The following is a 23,133-nucleotide window of genomic DNA, read 5'->3' as shown; positions in this document are numbered from 1 at the left end:
GGGGCCCGGAATGTGTGTGAGCTCACACACACTCTTGTAATTTAAATAAAGTTTATTGAATAATTCGGTCAGGTGGTTATTACGAGATTTGCTACAGTGAGAGAAAGGAATTGTGGATCTTCATCACGAGGTTTCACAAAGAAAGGACGTGCTGTTATGAGTAAGAGGTGAGTTAAATTTCAGATTGTTAATTTTTTATTATTAGGTGCCCAGTTACTTGCAGCTATACTACAGTAATATACAAGGGGAAAGTATACATACTTATCACACGACAATATACCTCTTATATTGGGTACGCACTACAACCGAGCCCCAATTAGATTAGTGAGATTAGATTAGTGAGATTAGTTGTAGCGCTAGCTAGCTACAAACGCGGTTAGCGCTAGCGTTAGCTACAAAACACGGCTAGCGCTAACTACATATATGGCTAGCGCTAGCGTTAGCTACAGAAGCGGCTAGCGTTAGCTTACAGACACGGCTAGCGCTAGCGTTAGCTACATCACGGCTAGCGCTAGCGTTAGCTACATCACAGCTAGCGTTAGCAACACCGCGGCTAATTTATTAATAAATTTTTTCTAATAAAACGAAATGCGTGTACATTTATTCATTATTATTTAGTTAGTTAAACTTATTCATTTATACATCGAACTGTGTAATTATCAATTAATAGCCCAATTAAGTCCGAATTAACCCCAATGTAACTCAGGTCCTTTTAATGTTTAAATGGCTTGGGCCACATATGGTGCTTTTGTCTGTCCATCATTAACACTTTTAGACACAGAGTTGTTGACCCACATTAAAAATTTGACTGTCTTGTTAATAAATGAGAAGATCATAATGTCAGTAGAGTAACATGATTGCACCAGTTACATATACTAAACAATATAGCAGAGCTCGGCATAATCTTTCTTTCATAGTTATCTTTAAATGAATGTTACTTCATTTGTACCAGACATTAAAAATTCAGGAGATTGTTATATGAATTATAGTTTTTCAGGAGGCAGATTTCATGCTGGCTACTTGTGTAACAATTTAAAAAATATTTTATAGACCCATAATGTTCAAAAGGAAATCCAGAACACGGCCCATTGATGATGCAACGTCGTATATACGGTCATCGAGGGACAAGCCATGGCTAATAGAAAAATTCATCGACGCCAACAAAGGTACAAGGTTGTCAGGTTCTTTAAGGGGCAACATATTATAGTAGTACAAAAGGGTGTCATTGCGGTAAAACACTAGATATGCAGCTGCATTGTTTTTTAGAGGCAAGCAGAACAAAACATAGTTTGACATGGTGGTAATGCGACATTTCATTTATGAGCAGTTGGTCAATGCTGTATGTGAAAGCTTAAGATGCCCCAATGATTCTTCTTATTAAATGTATATCGAATTACTTGTCCTTATAGGAAGAGGAGTTTTCACTTCCCAGCCAATTGAACAAGGGGCTTTTGTCTTGGAGTACAGGGGTGAACTTATTTCACTGGACAAATGCCAGTCAAGACACTACTCTAAGACTCAGAGTACATTTCTTTATGAATTTGAATGGAAAAACCAAAAATGGTGGTAAGCAATATGCTTGTTTTTTTAGAGAGAGCACAGCACCTTTCATTAAGATATCAAAAAATTGTGTTGAGTAGCTGATGAATAAATGTAAACAGGACCAGATAACAGAAACTCAGTTTTGAATGATTTATACAGTTCAGTCACTTAATAACATTTTAATGACTGTTTTTTTTTATTCCACTTTTATTTAGTATTGATGCATCCAAAGAAGATGGGTCTCTTGGAAGACTAGTAAATGACAACCATAAATTCCCTAATTGTGTAATGAAAAAAGTCATTGTAAATGACAGGCCACATTTGTGTTTATTCGCTGTGAGGCATATAGAAGCAGGAACTGAACTTGATTACAACTATGGAGATTTCAATGGCCGTGGCGCATAAAGGTGAGTTGGTTATCAGTCAAGGTGATTAATTTGGTGATGGGACTTATTCTGACAAACACCCTTTCATACTTACACACATACGTTTCTAGTGTTGCCCTTGTGGGGCCCGCCTGAACAGCTTTGTAGGTTTTGTTGTTCGACTTATATTCACACACACACACACACTCTTGTTCCTAGTCTTGTCCTTATGGGGCCCTTCCGATTGGACCTTACTTTAAGTGATGGTATTTCATTTGGGCAACAGTCTTCAGTATCAAAACCTGACTTATTACATGCAGAATTGTACACATTCTCAGCTGAGGTTTGGTTTAAGGACCAGTATCTAAAATGAGATAGCTTTCAATGCCCTACATGTTATTGTGAGACCTGTTGGAACTTCTATAAAAGTCCATTAAAGGCACTGGGCTCTGTTATATACTGCTGTAGAAATGATTTTGCACGAGTATATTGTTGAAACTTCAGTGTATCTCCACATTCATGATGACTAAGAATGAATTACATGCTCATAGTATTGTTCTGTCTTTCAGGTGACTAATAAGCAGCCTTCTCCTGTGGGCAGCAGACTCTGAGATGGTCTCTGATCCGAGTACCCTACAAAAATCCCAGGCGGAGGATGCTAACACACAGGTAATGGAATGATGTGTAGGCTGTCTTTACAATTCATGTTGAATTGTACCCTATGTAGTTCCACAACCAAGACAGGCAGTTGTTCATATTGGTATTTTGACTTCACTTTACAGAGTAGGTCATTGGGTATTGGACTTATTCTGACAAACACCCTTTCAGTCCAGCCCTGATGTCTCTAGTCATACTTGCACACATACGTTTCTAGTGTTGCCCTTGTGGGGCCCGCCTGAACAGCTTTGTAGGTTTTGTTGTTCGACTTATATTCACACACACACACACTCTTGTTCCTAGTCTTGTCCTTATGGGGCCCTTCCGATTGGACCTTACTTTAAGTGATGGTATTTCATTTGGGCAACAGTCTTCAGTATCAAAACCTGACTTATTACATGCAGAATTGTACACATTCTCAGCTGAGGTTGGTTTAAGACCAGTATCTAAAATGAGATAGCTTTCAATGCCCTACATGTTATTGTGAGACCTGTTGGAACTTCTATAAAAGTCCATTAAAGGCACTGGGCTCTGTTATATACTGCTGTAGAAATGATTTTGCACGAGTATATTGTTGAAACTTCAGTGTATCTCCACATTCATGATGACTAAGAATGAATTACATGCTCATAGTATTGTTCTGTCTTTCAGGTGACTAATAAGCAGCCTTCTCCTGTGGCAGCAGACTCTGAGATGGTCTCTGATCCGAGTACCCTACAAAAATCCCAGGCGGAGGATGCTAACACACAGGTAATGGAATGATGTGTAGGCTGTCTTTACAATTCATGTTGAATTGTACCCTATGTAGTTCCACAACCAAGACAGGCAGTTGTTCATATTGGTATTTTGACTTCACTTTACAGAGTAGGTCATTGGGTATTGGACTTATTTGACAAACACCCTTTCAGTCCAGCCCTGATGTCTCTAGTCATACTTGCACACATACTTGTATAGTGTTGCCATTGTGGGGCCCGAATGAAAAGATTTTTTGGTTTTGTTGTTAGAATTATTTTCAAACACACACACACACTCTTGTTCCGAGTCTTGTCCTTATGGGGCCCTTCCGATTGGACCTTACTTTAAGTGATGGTATTTCATTTGGGCAACAGGCTTCAGTAGCAAAACCTGACTTATTACATGCAGAATTGTACACATTCTCAGCTGAGGTTGGTTTAAAGACCAGTATCTAAAATGAGATAGCTTTCAATGCCCTACATGTTATTGTGAGACCTGTTGGAACTTCTATAAAAGTCCATTAAAGGCACTGGGCTCTGTTATATACTGCTGTAGAAATGATTTTGCATGGGATTACTCTACAGATTAATGTTTACTATTAGCGTGTAATTAATTTTTAGTTTTGATCTATATTTTAGGTGACAATTAAACAGGCTTCTTCTGTACCAATAGAGCCTGAGAGTTCCCTATCATGATTCAAACACCCTTAAAGGTGGTACACAGGTAATGACGAATATTTTAGATATATTTACTTCCATCAATTCTCTCATCTTGTAGTGCCTATGCGATTATTTGCGTTGTTACTATAGATTATTCAAATTCTGCTGAAGCCAGTGTGTTTAGTATGAAAGACCAATCTCTGACCTATCTCTGACCAATCTCTGACCACACCATGATAAGCTGAATACATTCTAGTATGCTCAAATACTTTTGCAGCTAGTAAAATGTCCACTGGTATTAAAAAATCCTTTACTTGTGATGTATTAGAAAAATCAACCATACCCTGACATAACTCTCTTATGTAACATCCTGTTTTAGATGGTTGGAGTTTGGGGCATTTCTGATCCTCTTTATGATTCCAATGAGAGTATAGTGGATGAAACTGATGACGTAGATTCTGTTAAAGACAATTCCAGTGTGCAAACAGATGATACTGTTCCAAAGCTCAGAAGGAACCAAAAGCTTTCTGGTATTTCTTGGCCACTTTTGATACTAATAACTAGTTGAAAGCAAAATTAAAAAATTCTTTCCCTCAAAATTGTTTCCCGGTAGTTGATTTTAATATATTATGAATGATAGTGGATAACTGTAGATTGACATATCTCCATTGTTTCAGAAACCAGTACTTGATTTCTCTGATGATCTTTATGATTCAACTGACAGTGATGCTACTGAGAATCCTTCCACTTTTAGTTCAAAAATGACTTTACAAAGGCCGAAGCGAGGCTGTTGCCATCCGGTAAGCTTTATTCTTACACTTTTATATTATCGCTAAAGGCATAGCACCACTCAAACTCAGTGTTCACTAATTTGAGTGACTCCTTGCTTGTGCGCATAATACAAACGATCATTGGCTTGTCTGTTACTGTTGTTGGGTTGGTTTTTTTATTGCTTTTTAAATGGATCAATATGTTCTTGCATTAATATTTCCCCAAATATGTTAGTAGATTTATGCCAAGGATTAGGCTTAATAAACATAAATTTTTTTCTTATTTCTAAATTTACACAAACTGAAAGTACTATGAATTTATAGATCTTGTAGAATGCACACCATCCCTACACAAAATACAAATTAGTGTAGGTAGTAAGAAAAACACATTAATTTGGATGAGTATTTATTGTTTTTTATCTTCTTAAGATTCAGATGAGCTTTGTCGAATCAGATGATTCAGATGTAGACAGTGGGGATGAATATATTCCAAATCCCAAGGACCGAAGCACAGACAGTGACAGCAGCTTGGAACTAGCTAGTCAGAGCACAAGCAAGTCTTCCAGTCAGAGCACAAGCAAGTGTCCCAGTCAGAGCACAAGCAAGTGTCCCAGTCAGAGCACAAGCAAGTGTCCCAGTCAGAGCACAAGCAAGTGTCCCAGTCAGAGCACAAGCAAGTGTCCCAGTCAGAGCACAAGCAAGTGTCCCAGTCAGAGCACAAGCAAGTGTCCCAGTCAGAGCACAAGCAAGTGTCCCAGTCAGAGCACAAGCAAGTGTTCCAGTAAGAGCACAAGCAAGTGTTCCAGTCAGGCACGAGCAAGTCTTCTAGTCAGAGCACGAGCAAGTCTTCCAGTCAGGAGCACGAGCAAGTCTTCCAGTTCAGGGCACGAGCAAGTCTTCTAGTCAGAAGTATTCCAAATAAAAGCCCTATTCAAATATTTCCCTGATAGCAAAGCTATCATGAATGAAGAGGAAGGGGGTGCAAACATATTCTACGATAAGAGTGTTCACTGTCTTTTGAAAAAGGGGACTGTATCTTTGTTGCCCAGTTTTGAAGACAAAGGATGGTGCAAGAAGTTATAACAAGAAGCATCACTGCTTGTATGTGGGACAGGTGTTTCAAAAAATGTCCAGACACTTGATGCGTAAACACAGTGATAAAATTGAAGTTGCAAAAGCATTTAGTCTCCCAAAAAATTCAAAGAAAGGCGACTACAATTAGACCTTAATCCGAAATAAAGGGAACTTGAATATACACAGAAGTTTTGCAGAGCCAGGAAGGCAAACTCATTCATGGAAGCAACCAAAGAAGCAAATGGAGGGACAAGAATTCATGCATTGTGTGTACTGCTATGGTTTGTTCAAAAGAAGAGCAATGTGGCGACATTTTCAGGCCTGCAAATTCAAGCCTCAGAAATCCAAACCAAGGAAAACGAGAGTCCAAGCGTTGTGTGTTTTTTGCAGAAAATGCTCCAAAAGGATTTTCTGATGCATATTGGCAGTTCTTAAATGGCATGAATCAAGATATGATTACAGTTGCTATTAAGCAAGACTGTCGCATACTTGAATATGGATATAGACTGTTCAAGAAGAATGAAAAATTAAAGACCCAACACCAGTATGTTCGTCAAAAACTCAGAGAGCTTGCCAGACTGGTACTGGAAACAAAAACGTCACACCTGTGAAAACTGTTGCTGAACTCATAAAACCAGACATGTATTGTAATGTTGTCAATGCTGCAAGACACCTAGCTGGATTCAGTGATGAAACTTTGCTTTGCATGCTTTAGAACTGTTTATTAAGTCAGAAGGATTGAAGATGAAAGATAAACAAACTGTCCAAGATGCTGATGATTTCATGCAGCTTTACCAAGAAAGTTGGAAATATGATATAGCGAGCCAGGCCTTAACTCAGCTTAATCAAGCTAAATGGAATGCTCCTCAACTGCTACCATTAACACACATTGTCCAGAATCTTCATTCCCATTTGTCTGAGAAACAGCAGCAATACTTAATTGCTCTGAAAACAGAGACTTCACCCTCAAACTGGAAAAACCTTGCTAAAGTGACTCTGGCACAAGTTATCCTTTTCAACCGTCGGAGAGAAGAGAGGTATCCAGAACATCCTTGTCTGCTTACTTATCTAGAGACACATCAGAAACACATGATGATGTTAACTTGGCTCTTACACCACTGGAGCAGAAGCTGTGCAAACATTTTGCCCGGATGACTATCATTGGAAAGAGAGGAAGGAAGGTTCCTCTCTTCTCACTCCGATCATGAGAGAATCACTTGAACTTTTGACTGAGAAGCGAGAAGAATGTGGGGTGCTGAGGGAAAATGAATTTTGTTTGCATTGCCACATTCTGATAACAGCCTCAGGGGTTATAGTTGCCTCAAGGAGTTTGTAGAAGAATGTGAAAACTCTTAAAAATCCAAGAGTTTTAACTTCCACAAAGCTCAGAAAGCACATTGCCACCCTCTCGACCATTCTGAATCTGAAGAAGAATGAACTCGATCAATTAGCAGATTTCCTTGGGCATAACATAGATGGTCCATAGAAGCACTATCGTCTTCCGGAGGGCACACTTCAAGTAGCGAAAATAAGTAAAGTTCTTCGGGCTTTGGAACGAGGACGGCTAGGACAATACAAAGGAAAGAATTGGACCAAATTCATATTGGACGTGAATGGTATAAATCTACAATATTTATAATATTAAAAAAAGGACATGTCCATACAGTGGCTTTTTTAAATTAAAATTCTTTTTCATATTTGTCATACTTAGATTAGATTTGATTAGATTCAACTTTGTCATTACATATGTACAAGTTCAAGATGTATAGTATTTACAGTATGAACAGGATAATGTACAGATGAATATGGTATGGACAGATATAAACAGATTGTGTGCTATTGACATGATATAGAATTGTATATATCATACTGACATATACAGGTGTTACTGACAATAATGTAATGAGTTGGGGGGGGGGGGGGGGGGGGGGGGTGTCAGCGGGATTCAGAGCTCAGTAAGAGACAGCCCTTTGGAAGATGCTGTAGGTCCGGAGGCTCCTGAAGTGCCTGCCAGGGGGGAAGGGGGAGACACGTGAACACAGAACATAAACAAAAACATGTGGCCAAAGTCCGGGCTGAGTCCTGACACAAACAATCGTTAAGAGATGCTATGAGCTTGATGCAGACAGCATTCTTTGGACGTCCTCAGTGGCTGGAAGCAAAGTTCCTGTGATTTTCTCACCTCCCACTGCAGTGGCATGTGGTTGTGACACAGTTTGGTCAGGATGCTCTTAATCACACAATGATAGAAGTTTACCAGGATGGCCGAAGACAGGTGATGTCTCTTCATGTCCACAAGAAGTTCCAGGTGCTGGTGAACCTTTTGACCAGGCTGTAGGGTGTTCGTGGTCCATGGACAGTCCTCTGAGATGTGAATCCCCAGGAACTTGAAGCTGGAGACAACCAGAAACTCATTAAAGTGGATGGGGGCTTGTGTGCCTCCTCTCGCCCTCCTGAAGTCCATGAGGAGCTCCTTGTACTGCTGGCTTTAAGGAGCAGGGTTGTTGTTGCACACCATTGCGGCCAGATACTGTACCTCTTCCCTGTAGGTTGTCTCATCATTTTGGTTGGTGATGAGGCCATCATTGTGGTGTCATCAGCAAACTTGATTTATGGAGTTAGTATCTATGCACAGGCCTGCAGTCTTGAGTAAAGAGGGAATAGAGAAATGGGGCCCAGCAACAGCCCTATGGTAGACCTGTGTTAAGGGTGATGGTGGCGGAGCGGATGTTGCCTGACCTGACATGCTGGGGTCTGTTGGTTAGAATCCATAATCCATTGCAGAGGGAGGTGGTGTTGCCTATATCCCCAAGTTAGGTGATTAACTTGGAAGTTGCTGGGCATATATAGTCCATTGGTGGCCTGGATGCCCTGCCACATGCTCTATGGTTGGAGTTGGAAAAGTATTCCTCTACCTTTAGCTTAAAGAAATGCTGTACTTAGTGAGTACTTACTGTAGGGTGAGAAACAAAGAAATGGTGTCTGAACTGTAACAGGCACGGGAAGGGGTTTACGTGTAAGCTTCCAGTGATGTTTGTGGTAAACATAGTTTCGTTACCCTCGTGTATTGCAGGAAACATGCTGTTGAATTTAGGGACACTGTCTAAGTTTGTGTGATTAAAATCAACTGCAACTATATAGGCAGCCTCCGGTGAGCAATCTGTTGTTTTGCTAATGGCTGCATAAAATTTCTTCATAGCAAGCTTGGCATTGGCATCTGGGGGACTGTGTAACAATAGTGGTGGTGAACTCCATTGGGAGATTAATAGGTCTAACATTTAACCATGAGAAATTCCAAGGTTAACTGAGTAGTGTCTCCCAGTAATGACAGAGTCTGTGCACCAAGCTTTTTAATATAAATGCACAATCGTTGCCCTTGGTATTACGGGTTGTCTGTTAGTCTTGATAGCGTTGGTCGGGTATGTTACAGTATCAAGCATCTTTCAACTGTATGCAATGCTGCATACTCGTGCACACGACTGCTAAATATTTAGACAATATTTTATAACAATTTATATTATTAGTCAAGCTATTTATGTTGTACTTTGGTAGGCTGATTGCAACAGTTTTAGCTTGCAAATTATTCATATTCTATTCAGTACCATTTTGAAACTGTTGAGATGGAGGATTCACAAGAAGACATTGAAGGTTTGTTTCATGATTGTTTTGTAAATTGGTTGAATGATCATTATTGTATATGAATAATTCTTACTACGGCATGTGAATTTTGTTTGTGCCATTTATTGTCAGCAGGTTTGCAAAGAAGCACAGGGATTAGATGAGGCTACGAGTGCCCCTGTAAAGGTACCTCCCACTCTTGTCTGCCCAAAATCAGACAAAATAAAAACAGATAGGTAACTTTAGTGAATAACCAGTAACCAGTATCTTATCGTTATATATGCAGTGCACTGAATTCTTATAAAGTGTAATTCTGGATCACTGCAAATTCATTATCTTCTTTCACAGTTACAAGAAAAGTAATGCATCACAATAATTCTTATGTAGCCTGTTTTTGAAAGCCACTTCATATTTAAAGACAATTAGTCATATTTTAAGACAATTCATAATAAGGAGCCACAATAAATAGCAAAGTAGCCATTACTTATATCTACTAATAGTAATAGTTTATTAATGACTGTTAATAATTACTTAATAGTTTCTTAGATTATTAGGTAATGATTACCAATAATGAGTTATCTTATGGTATCAATATTATTAATAATCATCAATGAGTATGGCTATGTTCCCATTATTACAAAGTGGTCTAGTACTATCTTGTGTATTTATATGAAATATTTTCTGTTCTCACTGCCAGTACGCAGAAGGAGATGGGTCAGGAGATGAAGCCAGGCAGTACTTACCTCTACTGCCAAAAGCAAGACCAAGCAATCAAGAAAGAGAGGTTAGTATAATGAGCAAAACAGATTGATGGACAGTTTGAAAACTCATGCACAACTTTACATGGAGTGAGTGGTACAAAAGCTGAGCCAAGTTGACATCTATAGGGTGTTTTCTTTCTTCTTTTACAGTACAAGAAAATGTTTGAATGAAAACAGCCTTGCAGAGCAATGGCATTTACAGAATTTACATATAACAAATTCAAATCACATTACTCTAGAACAAAGTGAGTTAAGCAGATAATACACAAAAGTCAGAATCCTACCTTACCAGAAGACAATATATTCAAATAAAGGGAGTTAAAGCACACTGTCTACTAGTTATTAATATTAGTCTAATATTTAACTTGAACAAATTTATCTTCCAATTAAAACATGAAAAATATGATTAATAAATTTTGCTGTCTTGTGTAGCCATGTAGATAGAATCTACTCCAAATTTTGTGTTTCAAACTGTCGCAGAACCAAATCTGTGGAGATTTACGTTAAACAGCTATTTTTAGTAGTTGGTCAAGAATGGGCTAACTTTCTTTTCTTTCTACCTAGGTAAACAAACTGCAATAAAAAGAAGCTGGGGACCGGACGAATGCGCTGCAGTTGAAAGGCGTTTGAGAAGGTTCCTAGTAATGAACGTAGTACCAGGTAAGGAAGACTGTCAGCAATGTATTGCTGCAGAACCTTCCCTGGGAACCAGAGACTGGAAAGCAGTCAAATATTTTGTTAAAAACCGCATTGCTTCACAAAGGAGAAAACTTGAATGAAAGAGTGTAAGTTTTGTCTAAACACTTTGTTAATGGTGTTTATTGTTTTGTTTTAGTTGTATTAATTGTTCTTGTTCATTGTTGTTCTGAAAGCTGTATATTTTATTTACATATTTTTTTGTACTGAATGTGTACTGTGCACACTGTTCTAATTTATGTTGATCTGCACTTTTTCAAACATAAATATGCTTGTTGAGGACAAAACCTGTTGTTAAGAGACTATTTTATGCCATGTTTAATGTAAAATATTACTTTTTGTTAGCCTGGCAAAGCCTGATATTAACACAGTATGGTGTTTGAGAGGTTTGATTTGGAAATTCACCATGAATTTGCACCAGCGGTCATTACCATTGTGACAATCATGTCTGTCGGTTGGTGCAAAATAAATGGATATGGGATGTAGAGGATGTAAATTAGAATAAAATCCCTGATGCAGTCCTGGATTCAATCAAGTTCAAACAAAGAAACTCTTAATATCTCCAGATAATTTTTTTGGTCCTTGCTAAGCTATAAAAACGTGAAATATGTGTGTGTGTGAAACTGGACCTCACAAGGGTACTCCGCTAGAAACTGGGCCTCACAAGGGGCCAAAATCCTTTTTTGAAAAAGTTTAGAATTTTATTAAATTGAAGTGATGGTTATGATTAGGAATTTTTTTTGGTCATGCCTGATTTTATACAGAGTTGTAGGACCTTTGGAAAGGGTGGACCCCATAAGGGTACAAAAATGAGGTGGACCCCAGAATGTGAGAAATGTGAGAATGTGTGTGTGTGTGTGTGTGTGTGTATATAGTTATGAGTGTGTGTCTGTGTGTGTATGTATGTGTCTGTGTGTGTGCATGCTCATGTGTGTGTAAGATAGTGAGAGGGTGCCTGTGTGTGTGTGTGTGTGTGTGTGTGTGTGTGTGTGTGTGTGTGTGTGTGTGGGTGTTTGTGTGTGTTTGTGTGTGTGTGTGTTTGTTTGAGTGAGAGTGTGTGTGCTTGTTTGTGTGTGTGTGTGTGGTGTGTGTGTGTGTGTGTGTGTGAGAGAGAGAGAGAGAGAGAGAGAGAGAGAGAGAGAGTCTCTGTGTGTGTGGTTGTGTGTGTGTGTGTGTGTGTGTGTGTGTGTGAGAGAGAGAGAGAGAGAGAGAGAGAGAGAGAGAGAGAGTGTGTGTGTGTGTGTGTGTGTGTGTGTGTGTGTGTGTGTGTGTGTGTGTGTGTGTGTGTTTGTGTGTGTGTATAAGTTTATACGTGTACCTGTGTGAGTGTGTGTGTGAAGCAGCAGATTTGGGTGACGTTTGAGCTGAAGCATTATGTATTATGAGTATTATGATGATGTCAGTGGGTGCAGTTGTTAAGTGATCACATAAATTTACTGAGTTGACATTAAACCATGAGGTCAGAATGTGATGGAGCTGTTTGTACAGAGTCTCTGCTTTTATTTCATTTAGGTGATCCAGGAAGAGTCGACCCACCAGAGGACTACGATGATGCCGTCACTGCTGGACCCATCCCTGATAACGTGGATGGTGTGGTTCTATTTTGGGATTTGTTTTAGAAAGCAGTATAAATAAAACACACACTGTCAATACGTTTGTTTATCGGTTTGTGTGTAGTGACGTTTTTTACACGTGTACAATGTCATTTTGTATCGTGTCATCAAACACACAGTGTACAAACTGTCACTTCAGTAAACTTTAAATATCTTTAAATATCTGTGTTTTGGTGTAGAGGATGAAGCTGAGAATTATGATGACGCCATTACAGCTGATCAGAAGTCAGTTATACTGACAGGTATGATAATAATGGGACAGTGTGGCATCCACAAGCATCCAAATGATCATTAATGACATTGATGTGGATTTAATAGCTTTTATCTCTACGTCCTGACAGAGGACGTGTCCGAGAACTACGACGATGCAGTTACCACTGAAACAAACACAAACATCATCACAGGTCAGTTTTTTTATGAAAATGGAAGGAATTTATTTACCTTAAAATTTTATACAGTAAAACTCAAGCTTTATGGCTTAATTCCATTTTAGTACACTGTTGAATTCTGTGTTCTGATTGGTCAGAAGGTGTTGGTTAATTTTCTATAACAGCAGCTCTGACAGTACTGCAGATGTAAACCACAGGTTTATATTAATGATCCAATACATTGTGGTTACTATAGTAACAGCTCATTCACAGGAACTTAAATTCACATGAATTTATATTAAAAATCTGTGTGTTCATCAACATGGTGAAGTTTTCGGTAAGAAAATGAGATTTTATTGTTTTACAGATTTTTTTAAAACACTGCTTCATCACACCACCCTGTAACTCAGTATTTTACTGTAACACCAACACACACAGTGGTTCATTATTTATTCATTTATTTGTTCATTAGACAATCCAGAAGATTATGATGATGTCATCAATGGGGAACAGGATGTAGGAGAGACAGAAGGTGAGCGACTTCCTGTTTATTCTCTGATGTACATAAGTTCACAGGCAGCAGAGTAAAAGAGTAAATTATATGTGATTATATTATATATGGTATATAATAAATATCAGCTTTCAGATCAGTTTTTAAGACAAATATAATAGAACATGTATTTATTAAAGAGTTTAGATTAGACCTACTGTAAATATTATCTATGATACAGAACATAAACATCAGATCACTGTTTTTATAACAAATCACCGTTCAGTCAGATTAAAGAAACTGATCTGATAAATGTCCTCTATTCTCTTCATTTATGGTTTAAATATCAGAGAAATCCTACATAGTGCATCGTTTATGTATTATAAGTTGTTACAAAACAATTACTGTATTAATACAATATAAAGGATGTCTTAAAGAAGTCAATGTGTTTATTTTACAGAATATGATGACGTGGAGGAGAAATCTCAGAAGGACAGGGACCATGTGACTGAGACACGTCTCCAAAGGCCTTTTCTCAGGAAATTACATTTCAACTTTTATAAACACAAAAAATGACTTTGTTATACTTCTAATAATTTCATTCATTCTGAACCATGTTTATTTTCTCACCTTGTTAATTAGTAAATAAATTAGGGAGAGTTAAATCACCTCCATTATTACTTAACAAATGTTTCCAGCTTTGCTTTTACAACACATTTAGTGCTATAAGTCATAGTGAGCTTAAATATCACTGACACACCACAACTCATTTATCACCAGTTAATCCATCAAAATCACTTATGTTTATTTCACTATTAAATATTTTATTTCACATATACATTTATATACATATACAGTTTGCAGTTAAATTAAAATCCAGCCTATATTAAGTGCATAGAAATAATTATGCAATTATGTTACATGTAGTCAGAGTAAAGAATGTGTAAACGAAAAAAAAATGTGGAATGAAAAAAGAATGTTGAATGTACCACATGTGCAGGTGTGTTACATGAACTAAAAGTAAAGTGCAGTGTGCAGAATGTCAGATTGGAAGTTTTGTGAGTTCAAATCCCAGGATCACTAAGTTGTCACTGAGTACCATGAATGTAAATGTAAGGTGTGTTACTTGTAGTAAAGTGCAGTGTGCAGAATATCAGTGAAGTAACTGAGTCTTAATAGACTGTGAAGGATTTGTATAGTAGTCATCAGGCTATGGAAGTGATTACAGATGTTGAACAGACAGTTAATGGGGTGGATGGAGTCTTTAATGATTTCAGCAGCTCTGGTACTGCATTGTCCGTTGTAGATGTCATTGAGAGAGGAAAGAACAGACGTAGAGATGTGCTCATCTATACACACCGCTCAGAGGGCTTTACAGTCCTGGTTTGTGCTCCATAAACACTTCACCTTCACCTCCAGTAAAGAATGTTTTCCTCACACATGAATGATAGTAATATAATTTAATACAGATTGAGTGCTGAGTACAATAAATATAGTACACTTTTGATGAATTCAGGAATGTGTTGATTAATTTTCTACAACAGCACAGTTCTGACAATAGTTATGACTGCAACATAAATGATTATATTAATGAACTTTGTCTAAATAAACAATATACAAGCAAATGCAATTTTCCTTTCATACTCAGTAAACATTGTGTATTATGCCTAGTTTTATTCACATTTTTTCTTTTTTAATGTATTTTTTCTTAAACAAGTGATTAAATAAACATTATTTTATAATATAATGTGATGGTGTTATTTGAGTGAGTGACTCTTGTAGTGATGAATCTGTGCTCAGTGACATTATAGAACATCTCAGGCAGTTAAAATAAGTAAATATTTATATACTGATCAGAAGGATGTGAGTTCAAATCTCAGCAGCACCCTGTGCTCGACCCTAAACCCTCAATAATTATACTGCTTAAAAAAATCATCTTAAAGAATACATGCCAACACACACACACACACACCACACACACACACACACACACACACACACACACACACGGCTGCTCTCTCTCCTAACTCTTTGATATTCAGATTCTAAGATACACACAGGTATAAAATGTTTAGCTGGACACCCTGTTACTGTCATGGTTTCTATGGACTCTATATATAAAAAAAATTCCCGTTTTCTTTACATTTCTAACTCTTATTATTAGCACAAATGTATGTGACCATATCTGCTTTCAAGAAATTATAAACAGGAGAACAAAAAAAAATGTAAAAATACATAATAACTATTCTCTCTCTCTCTCTCTCTCTCTCTCTCTCTCTCTCTCTCTCTCTCACTCACTCTCACACTTTGTCCTAACTCTTAGAAATACAGATTTTTTTTAAATACACACAGGTATAAAGTGTTTAGCTGGACACCCAGTTACTGTCATGGTTTATGTGGACCTGTCCTCCATAACCATGAATGAAATCCCTGTAAACACACACACACACACACACACACACACACACACACACACACACACACACACACAATAAAATACACACACACACACACACACACACACACACACACACACACACACACACACACACACAATAAAAACAAAGATAAAGTGCATCTAGCTGATTTGCACTCTTGGAAACTATTATTCTCTTCCCATTTTTATTACAATTTAGAACAAATATGCAAAATGTTGTGACCATATCAGCTTTCATGAAATTTTAAACAAGCAGACATTAAAACACTTCTATAATTACTCATAACTGTAACTTTGTAATATTAGTTTTATCTATAATAATAATAATAACAATAATAATAATAATAATAATAATAATAACGATAATAATAACTATTATTATCGTTATTATTATTATTATTATTATTATTGTTATTATTATTATTATTATTATTATTATTATTTTTATACAGCAGAATGCTAACAGCGCCCCCAGCAGGTCGTGTGATTTAAAATATTTCACTAAACAACAATATCAGTTTGAAAATTCTTTACTGCCATCTTGTGGATACAAAATTGTAATGCTCTTAATAAAAATTTGTGAAATAATCATTTAGAATTATTAATGTTTATAATCCTGAAGCCTGGAGTAAATGTGCCTTTATTAATTTAAACATTTAATTATAAATTAAATACTAAAATTCTAGGATATAGCAAATGTTATGTAATATTAAATTTAAATTATTAATAAATGAATATATACACAAGTAGAGCCCTGTCTACTTGGCCCACAATATATTCACCTTGGTTTATCTCTTATACAGCAGCTTTCAAAAGATTCTCAGTAAATTTCTCTTGTTCCTGATAATGTTGTGTTTTGTAATGCAGACATTTATAATCATTTGTGTGTTTGTTTGTTTGTTTTGTCCACTGTTGTTTTATTATGGGGTGAGTAATCGTACTTCAGTGCTGTAATGTCTATGTTGATCCCAAAGATTTGATGGAGGGCTGGTGGAAGAAGATTTGTTCATTCATGGGTCTGCGTTACTGCATGCGTTACTGCATGATATTGATGTGATGTTTGACACTTTATGTCACTTCCTGTCTTTGGGACGTCACTTCCTGTGTTTGAATTGTTTCTCAAGCTAAACAAAAAACTATAAACACTCAGAAGTTTTGTTTTAGTAACTTATTAGCATAAAAGTAGATCATAGTGACTGATCTTCTCAGCTGTTCTCACTGTCTTCTGCAGGGTCTTGTGACCCGAGATGGTGCAGTTCTCACACCAGACAGTGATGCAGCTGCTCAGGATGATCTCAAAGGTCCCTCTGTAGAACGTGGTCAGGATGGCGTCAGGGAGATGGGCTTTCCTCAGTCTTAGTAAGCAGTAGAGACGCAGCTGTACTAACTTGGTGATGGAGCTGGTGTTGAGAGAGAGAGAGAGAGAGAGAGAGAGAGAGAGATGAAAACTGTTAGGCACCATTGATCTGAATCTAGGACTGTTAAATATAAGATCTCTTGTATCTAAAGCTCTTATGGATAATGAGATGATTACAGATCAGAAGTTTAGTGTTCTGTGTTTAACAGAAACATGGGTCAAACCAAACCAGTTTGTATTACAAGTATTGTAGCTCCACTTAAAAGGAAAGTAATTAGAGAGAAAAAAATGCACCTTGGTATAATGACAACACACAAAATTGTAAAACAATCAGCTAGGAAATTAAAACGTAAATGGCCACAAACTAAATTATCAGTATTTCGATTAGCATGGAAGGAAAGCCATGGCTTTTTTCATAGCTACAAAAAATCTCTTAGTGCTGCTAGATCGGTTTCACTTTGATTATAAAATACTATTACTAACCTATAAAGCACTTAATGGTCACACACCACAATACTAAGAGATCAAAGGGTGCAGGATATTTGGTAGTATCTCATGTACAAAAGTCTCCAGCTGGTGGCAAAGCTTTTTCTCACAGAGCCCCACAGTTATACAACAGACTTCCAATTAGTGTTCGGGACTCAGACTCAGTCTCAGTGTTAACGTCCAGGATAAAAACACATTTGTTTAGTTTAGATTTTTATGAATAGCTTTTCTCAGGTAAAGGAGCAGATCTGGAGGCTTCATGGTTACAGAGTGTTTGGTGAACTGGGATGTCTGGATGTTGTCTCCTTACCACCATCACAAGTCACTCAGGTTTACAGACTGTGGAGCGGTGGGACACTTTATATCCCAGGAAGTCCTCATGTCTGTCTGCACGTTACACATAATTTACATTGTCCATCACCTGATTACAAGCATACTTCCAGCTGAGGCTTACCAGTAGGGCAGCTAGCTGAACAGGTTCGTGCCAAAAGCTCACAAACCTAGACATGCCATGGAGCAGCAAGAGGTTAAAAAAAAGAGACTGTGCAGGAAGGCTGGAGGTTTTCCACAGCGGCTCGTGGGGGACTGTGTGTGATGACTCGTGGGGTATTGAGGATGTTCAGGTGGTGTGCAGACAGCTGCAGTGTGGATAGGCCCTCAGTAACCACATACCAGCCTGGTTTGGTCCTGGAACTGGGTCCATATGGCTGAATGAGGTGGAGTGTGAGGGGAACGAGACGTCCCTATGGAACTGCAGATATCAGCTGTGTGAAGAGGGTGAATGTGGACACCATGAGGACGTAGGAGTCGTCTGCTCAGGTACAGTGTGATGACTGACAATAAACCTGTTAGATATGTATATGTTTTATTTCAAAACTGAGGCCCAAAGTTTCTGAAACTCAACATGATAGTAAGGACTTGTTTATAAATGTAATCCATCTTAAATATATTTTTACTTTAAGATAATTTTACACATATTTAACTGTGTGGATAAAACAGGAAGTTTTTAAATGAAGTGTAAGTCGTCCTTCTCTCACCAGAGTTTAAAGAGATCCGACTCACGAAGGGGAATCTGGAAGTGTTCTACAATGGAACCTGGGGTAATGTGTGTTACAATCAGATGGCTGATGAGCTAGAAACAGCAAACATGGTGTGTGGAGAGCTGAACTGTGGAAAACTTGGGAATCTGTCAAACACTGAAGCACGAGTAAAATCTGCTCCTAACTGGCTGGATCATGTGAAATGTAGGAAACACGACTCTAATCTGTTGCAGTGTCCATCTTCACCCTGGGGACAGAACAGATGTAATAATCATGATGAAGTTGTTCATATTACCTGCACAGGTAAGATGACTCTCTCTATAATAATAGTTTATACAATGCTGTAGAGTTTGTGTAAATATTTAATATAAAATAAGAATGAGAGAAAAGTCTGATTTTGTCTGTTTTATTACTGTAGATGATGGAACTTCAGGATTATAAAAACTAAAAAAAATTAAATGATTATTTAATAATAATTTTTATTAAGAGCATTACAAGTTTGTATCCACAAGGTGGCAGTAAAGAATTTACAAACTGAGATTTCTGTTTAGTGAAATATTTTCTCTCACATGAACTGCTGGGGGGCGCTGTTAGGATGCTGCTGTATTAATAATAATAATAATAATAATAATAATAATAATAATAATAATAAGAATAAGAATAATATTAATAATAATAATAATATGATTTTCATACAACATTATTAAGTTATAGATATGATTAATTATAGACGTTTTCTAAATACAAACACAGTATGCTTGTAATCAGGTGATGGACAATGTAAATTATGTGTAACGTGCAGACAGACATGAGGACTTCCTGGGATATAAAGTGTCCCACCGCTCCACAGTCTGTAAACCTGAGTGACTTGTGATGGTGGTAAGGAGACAACATCCAGACATCCCAGTTCACCAAACACTCTGTAACCATGAAGCCTCCAGATCTGCTCCTTTACCTGAGAAAAGCTATTCATAAAAATCTAAACTAAACAAATGTGTTTTTATCCTGGACGTTAACACTGAGACTGAGTCTGAGTCCCGAACACTAATTGGAAGTCTGTTGTATAACTGTGGGGCTCTGTGAGAAAAAGCTTTGCCACCAGCTGGAGACTTTTGTACATGAGATACTACCAAATATCCTGCACCCTTTGATCTCTTAGTATTGTGGTGTGTGACCATTAAGTGCTTTATAGGTTAGTAATAGTATTTTATAATCAAAGTGAAACCGATCTAGCAGCACTAAGAGATTTTTTGTAGCTATGAAAAAAGCCATGGCTTTCCTTCCATGCTAATCGAAATACTGATAATTTAGTTTGTGGCCATTTACGTTTTAATTTCCTAGCTGATTGTTTTACAATTTTGTGTGTTGTCATTATACCAAGGTGCATTTTTTTCTCTCTAATTACTTTCCTTTTAAGTGGAGCTACAATACTTGTAATACAAACTGGTTTGGTTTGACCCATGTTTCTGTTAAACACAGAACACTAAACTTCTGATCTGTAATCATCTCATTATCCATAAGAGCTTTAGATACAAGAGATCTTATATTTAACAGTCCTAGATTCAGATCAATGGTGCCTAACAGTTTTCATCTCTCTCTCTCTCTCTCTCTCTCTCTCTCTCTCTCTCTCAACACCAGCTCCATCACCAAGTTAGTACAGCTGCGTCTCTACTGCTTACTAAGACTGAGGAAAGCCCATCTCCCTGACGCCATCCTGACCACGTTCTACAGAGGGACCTTTGAGATCATCCTGAGCAGCTGCATCACTGTCTGGTGTGAGAACTGCACCATCTCGGGTCACAAGACCCTGCAGAAGACAGTGAGAACAGCTGAGAAGATCAGTCACTATGATCTACTTTTATGCTAATAAGTTACTAAAACAAAACTTCTGAGTGTTTATAGTTTTTTGTTTAGCTTGAGAAACAATTCAAACACAGGAAGTGACGTCCCAAAGACAGGAAGTGACATAAAGTGTCAAACATCACATCAATATCATGCAGTAACGCATGCAGTAACGCAGACCCATGAATGAAAAAATCTTCTTCCACCAGCCCTCCATCAAATCTTTGGGATCAACATAGACATTACAGCACTGAAGTACGATTACCCACCCCATAATAAAACAACAGTGGACAAAACAAACAAACAAACACACAAATGATTATAAATGTCTGCATTACAAAACACAACATTATCAGGAACAAGAGAAATTTACTGAGAATCTTTTGAAAGCTGCTGTATAAGAGATAAACCAAGGTGAATATATTGTGGGCCAAGTAGACAGGGCTCTACTTGTGTATATATTCATTTATTAATAATTTAAATTTAATATTACATAACATTTGCTATATCCTAGAATTTTAGTATTTAATTTATAATTAAATGTTTAAATTAATAAAGGCACATTTACTCCAGGCTTCAGGATTATAAACATTAATAATTCTAAATGATTATTTCACAAATTTTTATTAAGAGCATTACAATTTTGTATCCACAAGATGGCAGTAAAGAATTTTCAAACTGATATTGTTGTTTAGTGAAATATTTTAAATCACACGACCTGCTGGGGGCGCTGTTAGCATTCTGCTGTATAAAAATAATAATAATAATAATAATAATAATAATAATAATAATAATAATAATAATAACGATAATAATAGTTATTATTATCGTTATTATTATTATTATTATTATTATTATTGTTATTATTATTATTATAGATAAAACTAATATTACAAAGTTACAGTTATGAGTAATTATAGAAGTGTTTTAATGTCTGCTTGTTTAAAATTTCATGAAAGCTGATATGGTCACAACATTTTGCATATTTGTTCTAAATTGTAATAAAAATGGGAAGAGAATAATAGTTTCCAAGAGTGCAAATCAGCTAGATGCACTTTATCTTTGTTTTTATTGTGTGTGTGTGTGTGTGTGTGTGTGTGTGTGTGTGTGTGTGTGTGTGTGTGTGTGTGTTTTTTTTTGTGTGTGTGTGTGTGTGTGTGTGTGTGTGTGTGTGTGTGTGTGTGTGTGTGTTTACAGAGATTTCATTCATGGTTATGGAGGACAGGTCCACATAAACCATGACAGTAACTGGGTGTCCAGCTAAACACTTTATACCTGTGTGTATTTAAAAAAAATCTGTATTTCTAAGAGTTAGGACAAAGTGTGAGAGTGAGTGAGAGAGAGAGAGAGAGAGAGAGAGAGAGAGAGAGAGAGAATAGTTATTATGTATTTTTACATTTTTTTTTGTTCTCCTGTTTATAATTTCTTGAAATCAGATATGGTCACATACATTTGTGCTAATAATAAGAGTTAGAAATGTAAAGAAAACGGGAATTTTTTTTATATATAGAGTCCATAGAAACCATGACAGTAACAGGGTGTCCAGCTAAACATTTTATACCTGTGTGTATCTTAGAATCTGAATATCAAAGAGTTAGGAGAGAGAGCAGCCGTGTGTGTGTGTGTGTGTGTGTGTGTGTGTGTGTGTGTGTTGGCATGTATTCTTTAAGATGATTTTTTTAAGCAGTATAATTATTGAGGGTTTAGGGTCGAGCACAGGGTGCTGCTGAGATTTGAACTCACATCCTTCTGATCAGTATATAAATATTTACTTATTTTAACTGCCTGAGATGTTCTATAATGTCACTGAGCACAGATTCATCACTACAAGAGTCACTCACTCAAATAACACCATCACATTATATTATAAAATAATGTTTATTTAATCACTTGTTTAAGAAAAAATACATTAAAAAAGAAAAAATGTGAATAAAACTAGGCATAATACACAATGTTTACTGAGTATGAAAGGAAAATTGCATTTGCTTGTATATTGTTTATTTAGACAAAGTTCATTAATATAATCATTTATGTTGCAGTCATAACTATTGTCAGAACTGTGCTGTTGTAGAAAATTAATCAACACATTTCTGAATACATCAAAAGTGTACTATATTTATTGTAATCAGCACTCAATCTGTATTAAATTATATTACTATCATTCATGTGTGAGGAAAACATTCTTTACTGGAGGTGAAGGTGAAGTGTTTATGGAGCACAAACCAGGACTGTAAAGCCCTCTGAGCGGTGTGTATAGATGAGCACATCTCTACGTCTGTTCTTTCCTCTCTCAATGACATCTACAACGGACAATGCAGTACCAGAGCTGCTGAAATCATTAAAGACTCCATCCACCCCATTAACTGTCTGTTCAACATCTGTAATCACTTCCATAGCCTGATGACTACTATACAAATCCTTCACAGTCTATTAAGACTCAGTTACTTCACTGATATTCTGCACACTGCACTTTACTACAAGTAACACACCTTACATTTACATTCATGGTACTCAGTGACAACTTAGTGATCCTGGGATTTGAACTCACAAAACTTCCAATCTGACATTCTGCACACTGCACTTTACTTTTAGTTCATGTAACACACCTGCACATGTGGTACAT

The 23,133-nt window shown here is 37.0% G+C and overlaps 1 protein-coding gene, 1 long non-coding RNA gene and 1 pseudogene across 5 annotated transcripts in view; all 3 read left to right on the top strand.

Moving 5' to 3' along the window:
• The window catches only part of LOC113650187 (B-cell receptor CD22-like), a 1,781,460-nt gene that overhangs the window by 473,218 nt on the left and 1,285,109 nt on the right, over positions 1 to 23,133 (top strand). The window lies entirely within an intron of this gene.
• LOC113663456 overlaps positions 1 to 23,133 on the top strand; it is a 644,552-nt pseudogene that overhangs the window by 309,219 nt on the left and 312,200 nt on the right.
• LOC113641621 overlaps positions 18,822 to 23,133 on the top strand; it is a 69,119-nt gene continuing 64,807 nt past the window's right edge. Inside the window, exon 1 of the long non-coding RNA XR_007138638.1 lies at positions 18,822 to 18,971. This is a non-coding gene — a long non-coding RNA (uncharacterized LOC113641621). The remainder of the gene's footprint in view (positions 18,972 to 23,133) is intronic.

The sequence above is a fragment of the Tachysurus fulvidraco genome, chromosome 19 (genome assembly GCF_022655615.1).
Source record: "Tachysurus fulvidraco isolate hzauxx_2018 chromosome 19, HZAU_PFXX_2.0, whole genome shotgun sequence".
In the NCBI taxonomy this organism is placed as follows: domain Eukaryota; kingdom Metazoa; phylum Chordata; class Actinopteri; order Siluriformes; family Bagridae; genus Tachysurus; species Tachysurus fulvidraco.
This window is presented reverse-complemented; position numbering and strand designations above follow the sequence as displayed.